An 11708-nucleotide genomic window follows, 5' to 3' on the forward strand; every position below is an offset into this window, starting at 1 on the left:
TTCTATCTACCAGCAATCCTACCCTAACATTTAGTTATCAAAGTTGCCTAAAGTACAGTTCTTCAAATGCACTTTGCAAAAGTTTCAACATTTTCCTCGTTCCTGCAGTGAGTTCAAGAAAATCTTGGCTTTTTGTTCTAGTTATTGTTGAGTCACGTTATTGCAACTTTTGTAAATTATATTTCACATAAGCCCCGCCCCCTCCAAAATAGGTCTCAGACAACCCAAGAGCCTAAAGCAGCCACTGCCTTGAGGTCTCTCTAGGTCCCACGGCCACTGTCTCTAGCTCTCTCTTTTTCTTTCCATTGGTCCCGCCCTGCCACACCCTCCTCTTGTCAGAATTGTTACCAACTTGGGTTCTTTCATCAATAGAAACTGGCCAGAGGAAGGATTCAGGCAAGTCTTCACCAGGACTCGTGCTCAGCACAAGAGAGTGAAAACAAGTCCGTTTTCCTTGCTGCTCCCAGGGGCTCCCCAGGACAGGGCAGGCTGGTTCCTTAAATGGGGTGAGGCTAGGAACAGGATTGGTGTGTCGAGCCTGAGGGGTGGCTTAGCCAGTGTGCCCACCCCCTTGGTGGTGCTGGGTGCAGGGATCATGCACAGTCCCCCGCTTTTGCTCCAGACACCTCAGAAGGGGCAGTTGGTTTTTGGCCTTTTTTGCACCTAATTGTTTCTAATTTGTCCCGACTGCAAATGTGTGTCGTTATTTTTAGTATCTTCAGAGTTTCCTTGTATTCTGCTGGAGGAGATGTGTGTCCAGGCGCAAGCACTCCAGTAAGGGGCTCCAGACTATCTCAGAATGACTCTCCTTCCACCCTTAGAAAAAAGGGCTTTGGAGAATTAGAGAGAAGGCCCAGATTGCCTAGAGTCCAAAAATCTTAAATCCATTTCCAGAAGAGAGACTGATCAGTAGGATTCCAGCATCTGCCCCTTGACCGCCACAAGATGAGAACTAGGCTGTGAAGTTTCTGCATTTGCAGTATCTTACACTACTTCCGGGACTGGTGGTGGCCGCCCTGGGCGCCCTCACTGCCTCCTGATGTCCGAGAGCAGGGCCAGTGGAGAATGGGGGTTGGAGGGGGACTGCTGGAATGGCATATCTTCCCCCTCTCATCTGTGTGCTTACATCTGTTTACTCTGTACTAATGTTTTTTCTTCTTTTTCCTCCTTTCTTTTACTTTTCTTTTCTTTTTTTGTCTTTTTAGGGCCATACTTGCAACACATGGAGGTTCCCAGGCTAGGGGTCAAATCAGAGCCCTAGCTGCCAGCCTACACCACAGCAGCGCCAGATCCAAGCCACATCTGTAACCTACACCACAGCTCACGGCAATGCTGGATCCTTAACCCATTGAGCGAGGCCAGGGTCGAACCCGCATCCTCATGGATACTAGTTGGGTTTGTTACTGCTGAGCCACAACAGAAACTCCCTTCTCTTCTTTTTCCTGATGAGCATTGCTAAAACCTAGGTCATTTTTCACTTTTTTCTGGAGAAACATCCCTGGCATTAAAAAATCCTACACTAGTTCTTTTCTCTAATTTTGTCTCCAGGAGTTACATTTTGATTTTTCTTGGCTTTGTTTTATTGGTTTTCCAGCTTTTTATTGAGTCCCTCTTCAATATTTATTTTCACTCGCTCTTGCCTAATGAGAACGTTTCCTTCTCTTGCTCTGAGCAAAGTTTGCCTGTGTCTCTCATAAGCTTTGGTGCCCTGTGCTCTCCACGGTTCTAACTTCCAAGGAGCCCATAATTGCTATTTGGAAGAAGTTAACCCTTGACCGAGAGTTACTAAAAAGTCTTATTACTTGCTTAACGTCCGGGCCTCGAATTTTTTAAATAAAAATTTTCCTATGGATTTTTAGTTTTATGGATTTTCAAGTGTTAGAAAATGTACCCTGTACAAATTCTGCCTGTGGAAGTGTAGATTTCTTAAGTTCTGAGACAAAACGGTGATTATGCACAGGGCATAAAGTGCCCCAGACCTGTAAGTCAACTTCATGCAAAGCCTCTCACTCGTCTGTTGTTCCTATCTGACCTGTCAAAGGTTGAGAATCCTGTGTTCAAGTGTCTCCCTCTGAGTTTCATCATGACAGTTTATTCATTAGCTTCTTTTTGCTTTAGAGAGTTCAACTGCTAATTTACTACATCTGTGTGGGTGATGTGAACATCTCCACCGTAAATCATACCCTCTGTATCACTAGTACATTGACCCAAATCCATATCATGTATTAATAACATAACCCCAGTTTTTTTCCTGCAGCTGCCCAATATTCATTTATGCGTGCATTAATTCATTCAAATTTTGGATCATCTACCTAGACATTTTTGCCAAAGAAGAAATGGAGAAATGGCCATATGGATGGCCAGTAGGCACGTGAACAGATGCTCAACATCACTAATTATGAGAGAAATGCAAATCAAAACTACATGGAGGTACCACCTCACACCACTCAGAAGAGCCATCGTTAATAAGTCGACAAATAGCAGCTGCTGGGAAGGGTGTGGAGAAAAGGGAGCCCTCCTACCCTTTTGGTGGGCATGTAAATTGGTCAAGCCACTATGGAGAACAGTGTGGAGGTTCATCAGAAAACTAAATATAGACCCACTGTATGATCCAGCAATTCTCCTCCTGGGCATATATCTGGACAAACTATAATTCAAAAAGATACATGCATCCCTATGGTCATTGCAGCACTATTCACAATAGCCAAGACATGTGTAACCAACCTAAATGTCCACTGACAGATGAGTGGATTAAGAACATATGGTACACACATATAAGGGAATACTACTCAGCCACAAAAAAAGAATGAAATAATGCCATTTGTAGCAACATGGATGCAGCTAGAGGTTATCATGCTAAAGGAACTAAGTCAGAAAGAGGACAAATGCCATATGATATCACTTATATGTGGAATCTAAAATATGGCACAAATGAACTTATCCATGAACCAGAAACAGACTCTCAGACATAGAACAGACTTGTGGTTGCCAAGGGGAAGGAGGAGGGAATGGGATGGACTGGGAATGTGGGGTTAGTAGATGCAAACTATTACATTTAGAATGATAGACAATCAGGTCCTACTGTACAGCACAAGGAACTATATCCCATCTCCCGGGATAGACCGTGATGGAAGATACTATAAAAAAAAAGGCAAAGTGACTCATTCACATATGCTTTCCAGCAGAAATTGGCACAACATTGTAAACCAACTATACTTAATTTAAAAACAATTTTTTTTTTGGCTTTTTAGGGCCGCACCCTCGGCACATGGAGGGTCCCAGGCTAGGGGTCCAATCGGAGGTGTAGCCACCGGCCTACACCACAGCCACAGCAACCTACACCACAGTTCACGGCAACACTGGACCCCTAACCCACTGAGCGAGGTCAGAGATGGAACCTGCATCCTCATGGATGCTAGCTGTGGTTCATTAACCCCTGAGCCACGACGGGAACGCCTATTTTAAAAATATTTTAAAAATTTCTGATCATCGGCCATGCGGGGGCCTCATCCTTAGTGCTGCGGACAAAGGCGTGAATGGAACCAGGAGAACCCCGCGCTCAGAGAGCTTCTAGTGAAGGACAGAGTGTGAGTTTGACATATTTGCAATGATGTCAAACTCACACGCTCACACACCCACACACATTCTTACATTCATCTTGAAGCTGTGTCCGTATTCCCATAGGAGAGATTTTCCTGACAGGAATTTGGGGGTTGAAAGTCACGGGCATTTTAAATGGACCCGAACTGCCAAGAGAATGTAATTGCACGTGTTGGTCAGCAGTGCAGGAATGCTTCTCCCCGACACCCTTACAAAGACTGCATTTTTTTCTAAATTTTTACATTTAGGTTGGTCTGACCTCATGATACTTTTTTTTCTTTTTCTTTTTAAGGCCGCGCCTGTGGCATAGAAGTTCCCAGGCTGGGGGTCACATCGGATCTGCGCCACATCTATGACCTCCACCGCAGCGTTTGGCAAGGCCAGATCCTTAACCCACTGAGCAAGGCCCAGGATCCAACCCGAATCCTCATGGACACTATGGCAGGTTCTTAACCTGCTGAGCCACAACAGGAACTCCCTTTGATAGTTTATTTATATCTCTTGATTCATAAGCTTGAGTACCTTGAACCATATATTTGTCTTATCTATTTTGTCTTATCTATTTTAGAAGCCTTTTACATGTTATGGATATCAACGCTTTGCCATGACTCATTAACATGTTTTAAATTTTGTTATTTATTGTTTCATTATTTACGATGTGGTTGTGGTTACAAGTTTTGAATTTGGGGAGGTCCCCTCTTTTTCTCTTCTATGGCTTCTAAATTTCTTTTCTTTCCAGCTCTCAGATTATGTAAATAGGCTCCCATATTTTCTTCTGCTGCTCTAGAAATTCTTTTACTTTTTATTTTTAATCCATCCAGGTTTTTGTGAATAACATGAAAGCAGAGAAGTGATCTCTCCTCAAATGGATAACCATCTGTCCAGGCAACATTTACAAACTAATCAATGGACCAGTCCACCAGGAGAAGTAAAATACTATTACCAGAGAAAAGGGGAGAGGAGAGATGCCAGACAGATGAAAAGAAAAAAAGAAAGGAAAAAAAAAAAAAAACCACCAAGCATCTGTTCCAGGGCAAAACATTTTCATTCTAAGTGCCTGTATTCAAAGAGAAAAATAGCAACTACAGGATAAGGAGCCATAACCAGCCAACGAAGAGCTTGCTTTATTTAGGGAAGATGGATCTTGTTTCACAGAAGAGATGGGGCTTCTGGTCTGAGTCCAAGATGCAAGGAGGTGGTCCCCTTGTCATGAACCGAGCCCCTTAATCTCAGGGAAAAAAAAAAATACACCAGGAGAGAAGGCGGCTCATACAGTATGCATGGCGTGATGAACACTGCCATGGGGACGGATTTAATACAAAGCCAAGTCTTTTGTTTTGATAAAACTCAAATGCTTACCTTGAAGAGGGAGGTTGTCATGGGAACTCTTTCAGAAACAATGTCTTCAGTGTGGACCAGTTGTCTAAACTCTGGAGGACAGCCATTCTGTTCTGTGATGACAAATAAAACCCACTGTTGGAGGGGGCACCTGGCAGCCCCAGGGTGTACCACAGGGAGACCCTCACTGGTTTTCAAGACACTTCAAAAATGGCAAAAACAAGAACTTAAAGTTATATATGACACTTGTAAAAAGAGAAGTTGCTTAGATTGACTATTTTACTACACAGAGATGAAGTGGTAGTAAATAAAACTGAGGAGTTCCCTGGTGGCACAGAGGGTTAAGGATCCAGCATTGTTACTGCTGTGGCTCTGGTTATTGCTGTGGCCTGAGTTCGATCCCTGGCCCTGGAAATTCTGCATGCTGCGGGTGCAGCCAGAAAATAGAAATAAAAATAAATAAATTAAGATGATAAAATGAACACTGTGATAAGTACAACAATATCAGGATTGGCTAGCTTTTTAAAAAAATATGGGGATATTCAATACTACATTAAAACACACTAGGAGTTCCTGCTGTGGTGCAGTGGTTAATGAATCTGACTGGGAACCATGAGGTTGCGGGTTTAATCCCTGGCCTTGCTCAGTGGGTTAAGAATCTGGCGTTGCCGTGAGCTGTGGTGTAGGTCGCAGACTCAGCTTGCATCTCAAGTTGCTGTAGCTGTGGTGTAGGCTGGCAGCTACAGCTCCAATTGGACCCCTATCCTGGGAACCTCCATTTGCCTCGGGTGCAGGCCTAGAAAAAGGCAAAAAGACAAAAAACAAACAAACAAACAAAAACCACACTAGGAGTTCCTTGCTATGGTGCAGTGGGTTAATAAGCATCCAGCTGCGTTGGCTCAGGTCCATGTGGAGACATGGGTTTGATCCCCAGCACGGCTGCAGTGGGTTAAAGGATCCAGCGTTGCTGCAGGTGCAGGGTGGGTCACAGCTGCTGCTGAGGATTCAATCCCTGGCCTGGGAACTTCCATATGCCATGGGTGTGGTCATTTAAAAAAAAGGAAAAAAAAAAAAAAAAAAACGAGCTTCCCTCATGGCTCACTGGTAGTGAACCCAACAAGTATCCATGAGGATGTGGGTTTGGTCCCTGGCCTCACTCAGTGGGTTAAGGATCCAATGCTGCCGTGAGCTATAGTATAGGTCACAGACTCGGCTCGGATCCAGCATTGCTGTGGCTGTGGCTTTTATTTGACCCCTAGTCTGGGAACTCCCATATGTCGAGGCTGTGGCCCTAAAAAGACCCCCCCCAAAAAAACAACAACAAAAAAAACCCAACCCCACTAATCAATATTTTCTCTGTTCTCACCTTCTACAGCTTCTAAACTATTGCCTTCTTAAGTTTTAAACCTATTCCTGGGTAACAAGCACCCAGAGCCTCACAGAACAAGGCTGAATCTCAGCCCTGGTACTCCCCAGACATGTGACTGTGTCGGTCAGGTGACTGCTGGGTGCTCCTATGTTTAAGGTAAGATGTTTAATGAACAGACTCTTCAAAGATGTAGGTGGGTGTGGAGACCCACAAGGGGTAGTGAAGCACTGGGGACCAGACCTGGGCCTGAAGGGGTCAGAGGAAGAATCCTGTGAGCACTGGGGATTTGGGGGAGGGGGGTGTCCTCTATAGGAGGTGTGGCCCTAGGTAGAAGAGAGCTGCCAGCTTCCAAATGCAGGTTCCGGTGTTTAAATCCTTCCTGGACAAGTTTCATGCCTTGGCTGCCTCATCTGGACAGTGTGGATAATAACTGCAAATTTCATAAGGCTAAGGATTAAATTTGATACGGATTAAAACACTTGGAAGACGGCTTGGCACTGTTTAAATCCTAAGAACTCAAATGGAAGCACCATAGTAATAAGAGCTAAGGAAATTAACCTTGCAAATTGCTTTTTCAGTGGAAAAAGGCCTTCAAAGTTTCTAGGGGAAATACTTTTGACCCAACAACTCCTAACCCGGGCCAGCTATCAATCAAATGTTTTCAAATGTGCAAAGAATTAGGAAGTTGACCCACCACACATTCATTCTGTGGGGGGTGAACTCAACCACAAATGAGCTCTTCCAGTGAACAGGATTCACATGATCTAAATTTTCACAGACAATATAAATGCTGTATTGGATTCTACTTTTTCTCTTTTTTCTTTTCTTTTTTGGCTGCACCAGCAACATGAACAAGTTCCCAGGCCAGGGATGAAACCGGAGCCACACCAGGGATCCCCCACCACAAGCCACAGCAATGAAAATGCTGGATCCTTTAACCACTAGGCTACCAAGGAATTCCAGGATTCTTTTTCTTTCTTTTTCTTTTCTTTTTTTTTTTTTAAGGGCCGCACCCATGCCATGTGGAGGTTCCCAGGTTAGGGACTGAATCAGAGCTGTAGCCACTGGCCTACACCACAGCCACAGCAACATGAGATCTGAGCTCAGTCTGCAACCTACACCACTGCTCACGGCAACGCTGGATCCTTAACCCACTGAGCGAGGCCAGGGGTCAAACCTGTAACTTCATGGTTATTAGTCGAATTGTTTCTGCTTCACCACAACAGGAACTCCTGGTTTTACCATTTTAAAGCAAACTTGATCAACACAAGGAAGAGGGGTTGACCTACAGATTGAGACTTAACTGGGCATGGCAATGTGTGGGGCCTTATCTGAAAACCCGCTAGAACAGACAAACTAAAAAAGCAGTCAAATCATTTGAGCATTTGCTGATTAGGTCTTTGATAGTAAGGAATTGCAGAAGGGGATTGATGACATGATGGTTTTGTGGATTTTTTTTTTTTTTGGTCTTTTTATGGCCACACCCATGGCGTATGGAGGTTCCCAGACTAGGGGTCGAATCGGAGCTATAGCTGCCAGCCTACACCACAGCCACAGCAACACAAGATCCGAGCCACATCTGTGATCTACACCACAGCTCGTGGCAACACCAGATCCTTAACCCTGAGCAAGGCCAGGGATCGAACCTGCAACCACATGGTTCCTAGTCAGATTTGTTTCCACTGTACCACGACGGGAACTCTGGTTTTGTGGATTTTTTTAACAAGTCCTCCTTTTACAGAAATACATGTTGAAATATTTACAGATGAAATTATAGGATGTCTGAGATTGCTGCACAATCATCCAGTGGGAAGAGGATACTGAGGAAACCAAACTGGCTGTAAGTTGATGATAACTGAAATGTGGGGGTCATGCTATTTTCCCAACTTCTTTGTGTGTTTGAAATTGTCCATAGGAAAGCCAGACACAGAAGAGGGATGTATATACTAAGTGGCAACAGCACACCTTTTAACATCTTATTTTTTATTAAAAATGTATCTGGAGTGCTGGGACACAAGTTCGATCCCCGGCCAGGAGCAGTGCGTTAAGGATCTGGTGTTACCACGGCTGCAGCACAGGTGGTAGCTGAGGCTCGGATCTGATCCCTAGCCCAGGAACTCCATCTGTCGGTGGATGGCCAAAAAAAGAAAGAAAGAAAATGCAATGCTCGGTTTTCAGCCGAAGCCCTGACTGGGGCAGATTCTCCTCCTTCTAAGAGATTTGAGCATAAATTTCTGAATTGAAGGGTTAAAGTGTGCACTCCACTAGGAATCTCCAGCTCTTGGATGGTGTGGAACAGAAAGACCCCGCAATGCACAAAAAGGAAGAGTTCTTTGTGCTCCTGAAAGCTCCAAGGACCCTCCTGAAACAGCCCTGAATCCCTCACCCACCTGCCCAGGTCCAGTCCCGGATTTCCTGGTGGGGCTGGTCGGCTGTGCCAGGCCAGGAGGCCACTTTGGTGGTGGGAGCGATTTGAGAACAAGAACCCATCCGGCAACCGGAGCCGTGCATACAGTAGGCACTTAATCACTGTTTGACTTGACGGCTGGGAAGGAAAGCACAGATGCTGAAGAAAGGCAGTAACTTCTTCCGGGAGGTGAGAGAAGAGGTCTGTTGATGAAGGCCATCATGGAAATGTACCCAATTTTCCACAAAAAGCCAAGAGTTCCCTGGCAGGAACAAGGGCCAATATTCCAAATAGCCAAAGGTCCTTCTCATTAAAGGAGTTTCTGGGTTTCTTGTCTAAACTCTTTTCTAATTCCCAGTTGTTCACCTTTCTATGTTATTTTTCTACTGCATTTATTTGATTTGTGTGGTGTACCCACATCAACCAATCTAATGGCATAAATACACAAAAGCAGCCACAGCTGTATCACAGGAATTTGAAGTTCCCGCTGTGGTGCAACAGGATTGGTGGCATCTTTGGAGCACTGGGAGACAGGTTCGATCCCTGGTCTAGCACCTAGAAGGTTGCAATTGCAGCTCAGATCTGATCCCTGGCCCAGGAACTCCATATGCTGGGGGCGGCCAAAAAAATTAATTAAATAAGTAAAAAAAAAAAAAAGTGATTTCTTAGAAGTGAAAAAGCCATTGCAGATATGGCAAGAGTCCATGTAAATTGCTTCCGCTGAATTTAGGCACTCAATTAGGCACTTAATTATCCTGAAGCTTTATTGATGCCCTGTTAGAAGTGGCCCCACCTCTTAGAATCAAACGGAAGACACAGGTCAGCTCCCTGGAGCAGCCGGAAGGCAGATCTGATGCACAAAGGCAGGTAGCATTCAATCAGCAGTTGGAGGACCCGTCCCCCTCCTGCTGCTCTAGTCACATCTCTCACTGCACAAGCATTCTCCCCCTGAGAGTATCTCAAATCTGAATTTTAAATGTGAGTTTTCTTCCAGGATTTACAAGTAATCTCTCTACATGGCCCGGCTGCGAGGCTGTCAACAGTTCAGCAGCAGCTGGCCCCTCTCAGACCTTCCAGGGGGCACCCTTCCAGCTGCTCACCTAAGCTGCTCCGTCCAAGTGGAATTCTGACTGATAGAGTCAGTACCAGTCCATGGACCGCCCCCCCTTCCCCCCACCGCCCCTTTAAGAATTTAGGTCCATAGGCAGCTGGCTCCAGGTCCCTGCCTGGGCATCACATCATATAATAATTATGCTCAGATTACTTTTTCATACCCTTTTGACAGGGACATACTAATTTGGATTCTTAGACATTAAAATCGTACAAAGGTCTCTAGTGATTTTAACCAATGTCTTAACTTGGGTGCCCTAATGGAGAGAAAAAGATGTGGCTATCAGCTTCCTATCAAGAGCTGATTCCTGGAGTTCCCATTGTGGTGCAATGGAAATGAATCTGACTAGTATCCATGAGGACTCGTGTTCCATCCCTGACCTTGCTCAGTGGGTTAAGGATCTGCAGTTGCCATGAGCTGTAGTGTAGGTCACAGACGCAGCTTGGATCCTGTGTTGCTGTGGCTGTGGTGTAGGCCGGCAGCTGTAGCTCCAATCCAACCCCTAGCCTGGGAACTTCCATATGCCTCGGTACAGCCCAAAAAAGCCAAAAAAAAAAAAAAAAAGAGAGCTGATTCCTCAGGTGACTTTAATCAGAAGCTTCTTGGGGGCTAGGATGTCATGTCCCATAACCAGTTCAGCACCTTATTTTAAAATTTAACCTATTTTCTGTAACCTATTTACTGACAACTTAACACCTGTTCAATGGTCTTCACCTTCACAGCCCCAGACAAGACAAAGGCAGCAAAGAGAACTGAAGATCAATCTGCCACCTCAGTGAATCATTTATTCTTTCAAACTCATCACCATCAGAACTGCCCAAGTTACCTCTGAATAACCCACACGTGTGGTGAAACATATGCCCAGAGCTCTTTGCCCAAGCAGCTGTTAACGGCTCAGGCCTCTGGGCCTGCAATCCCAGCTCCTCTGATCACCAGCCGCTCAACCTCTCTGGACTCCACTTTCTCATCTGTAAAGTAGGGCTGCAGTAGGATTAAAATAAATAATGCCCGGAAGCACGTAACCCGGGGCCTGGCCCACAGAGCCTCAATAAATGTTATTTATTTTCTATGAATATCGAGAAAGGAAAAGAGGGAGTTCCCTGGTGGCCTATAGGGGTTAAGGATTTGGTGTCGTCACTGCTGTGGCTGAGGTTCCATCCCTGGGCCAGGAATCTGCATGCTGAGGGTCCAGTCAAAGAAAAAAATACATATTGAATCATTCTAAAGTGCTAAAATATATATTATGCAATAATACATTATGGTATGTGTGTGCTATATAGTATATGTCTTTCTCTTTTTCCTTTTCTTTTACTTAAAAAAATGAACTTTATTTAAGTGATTCCTTGGCAGAACCCTGTAAATCAACCACAATTTAAGAAAAAAATTTTAAGGAAAAAAAATGATTCCAGAGATAGGGACATTTCAATTGCGTTCTTTGCCTAATGGGCATTCTTGTTGATTCTGGCTGTTTTTCCCTCACTGGGAGGAGTCTATCTGTGTCTATTTGTGTCTATCTGTGTCTCTGTCTCTCCCTCTCCCTTCCTCTCCAGGAACTCCCATATAGAGGTTATTCTCCCTCTGAGAACATCAGCTTCTGAACCTCTATCTCCTCCTGCCCTTCCCCAGACCTTCACCAACTTCCTGGCCCCAGTTCCGTCCCCAACCTGACTCCTACACTGAATCCCCGGTTGGTCAGTCTCCCTCTGGGATCCACAGTGCCCTGTCTCAGTCTCACAGCCCACCTGTCCCATTCTTACACCTGCCAGGCTGCCAAATCCTGCCCTGGAAGCCGCAAAGAGCCACAGGCTGGCAACCACGGCCCCAGAGGAGCCTTTAGGACACACGCCTCCCCCTATGTCATTCAAAATGCCAGTAGCAGCAGC

General features: G+C 45.0%; 1 long non-coding RNA gene across 1 annotated transcript in view; it reads right to left on the minus strand.

Moving 5' to 3' along the window:
- LOC110260976 overlaps positions 1 to 9204 on the minus strand; it is a 42964-nt gene extending 33760 nt beyond the window's left edge. Inside the window, exons 1-2 of the long non-coding RNA XR_002344624.1 lie at positions 8698 to 9204; positions 4960 to 5051 (exon numbers count right to left, since the gene is read on the minus strand). This is a non-coding gene — a long non-coding RNA (uncharacterized LOC110260976). The remainder of the gene's footprint in view (positions 1 to 4959; positions 5052 to 8697) is intronic.

This window comes from Sus scrofa, chromosome 6, assembly GCF_000003025.6.
Source record: "Sus scrofa isolate TJ Tabasco breed Duroc chromosome 6, Sscrofa11.1, whole genome shotgun sequence".
NCBI classification, from domain to species: domain Eukaryota; kingdom Metazoa; phylum Chordata; class Mammalia; order Artiodactyla; family Suidae; genus Sus; species Sus scrofa.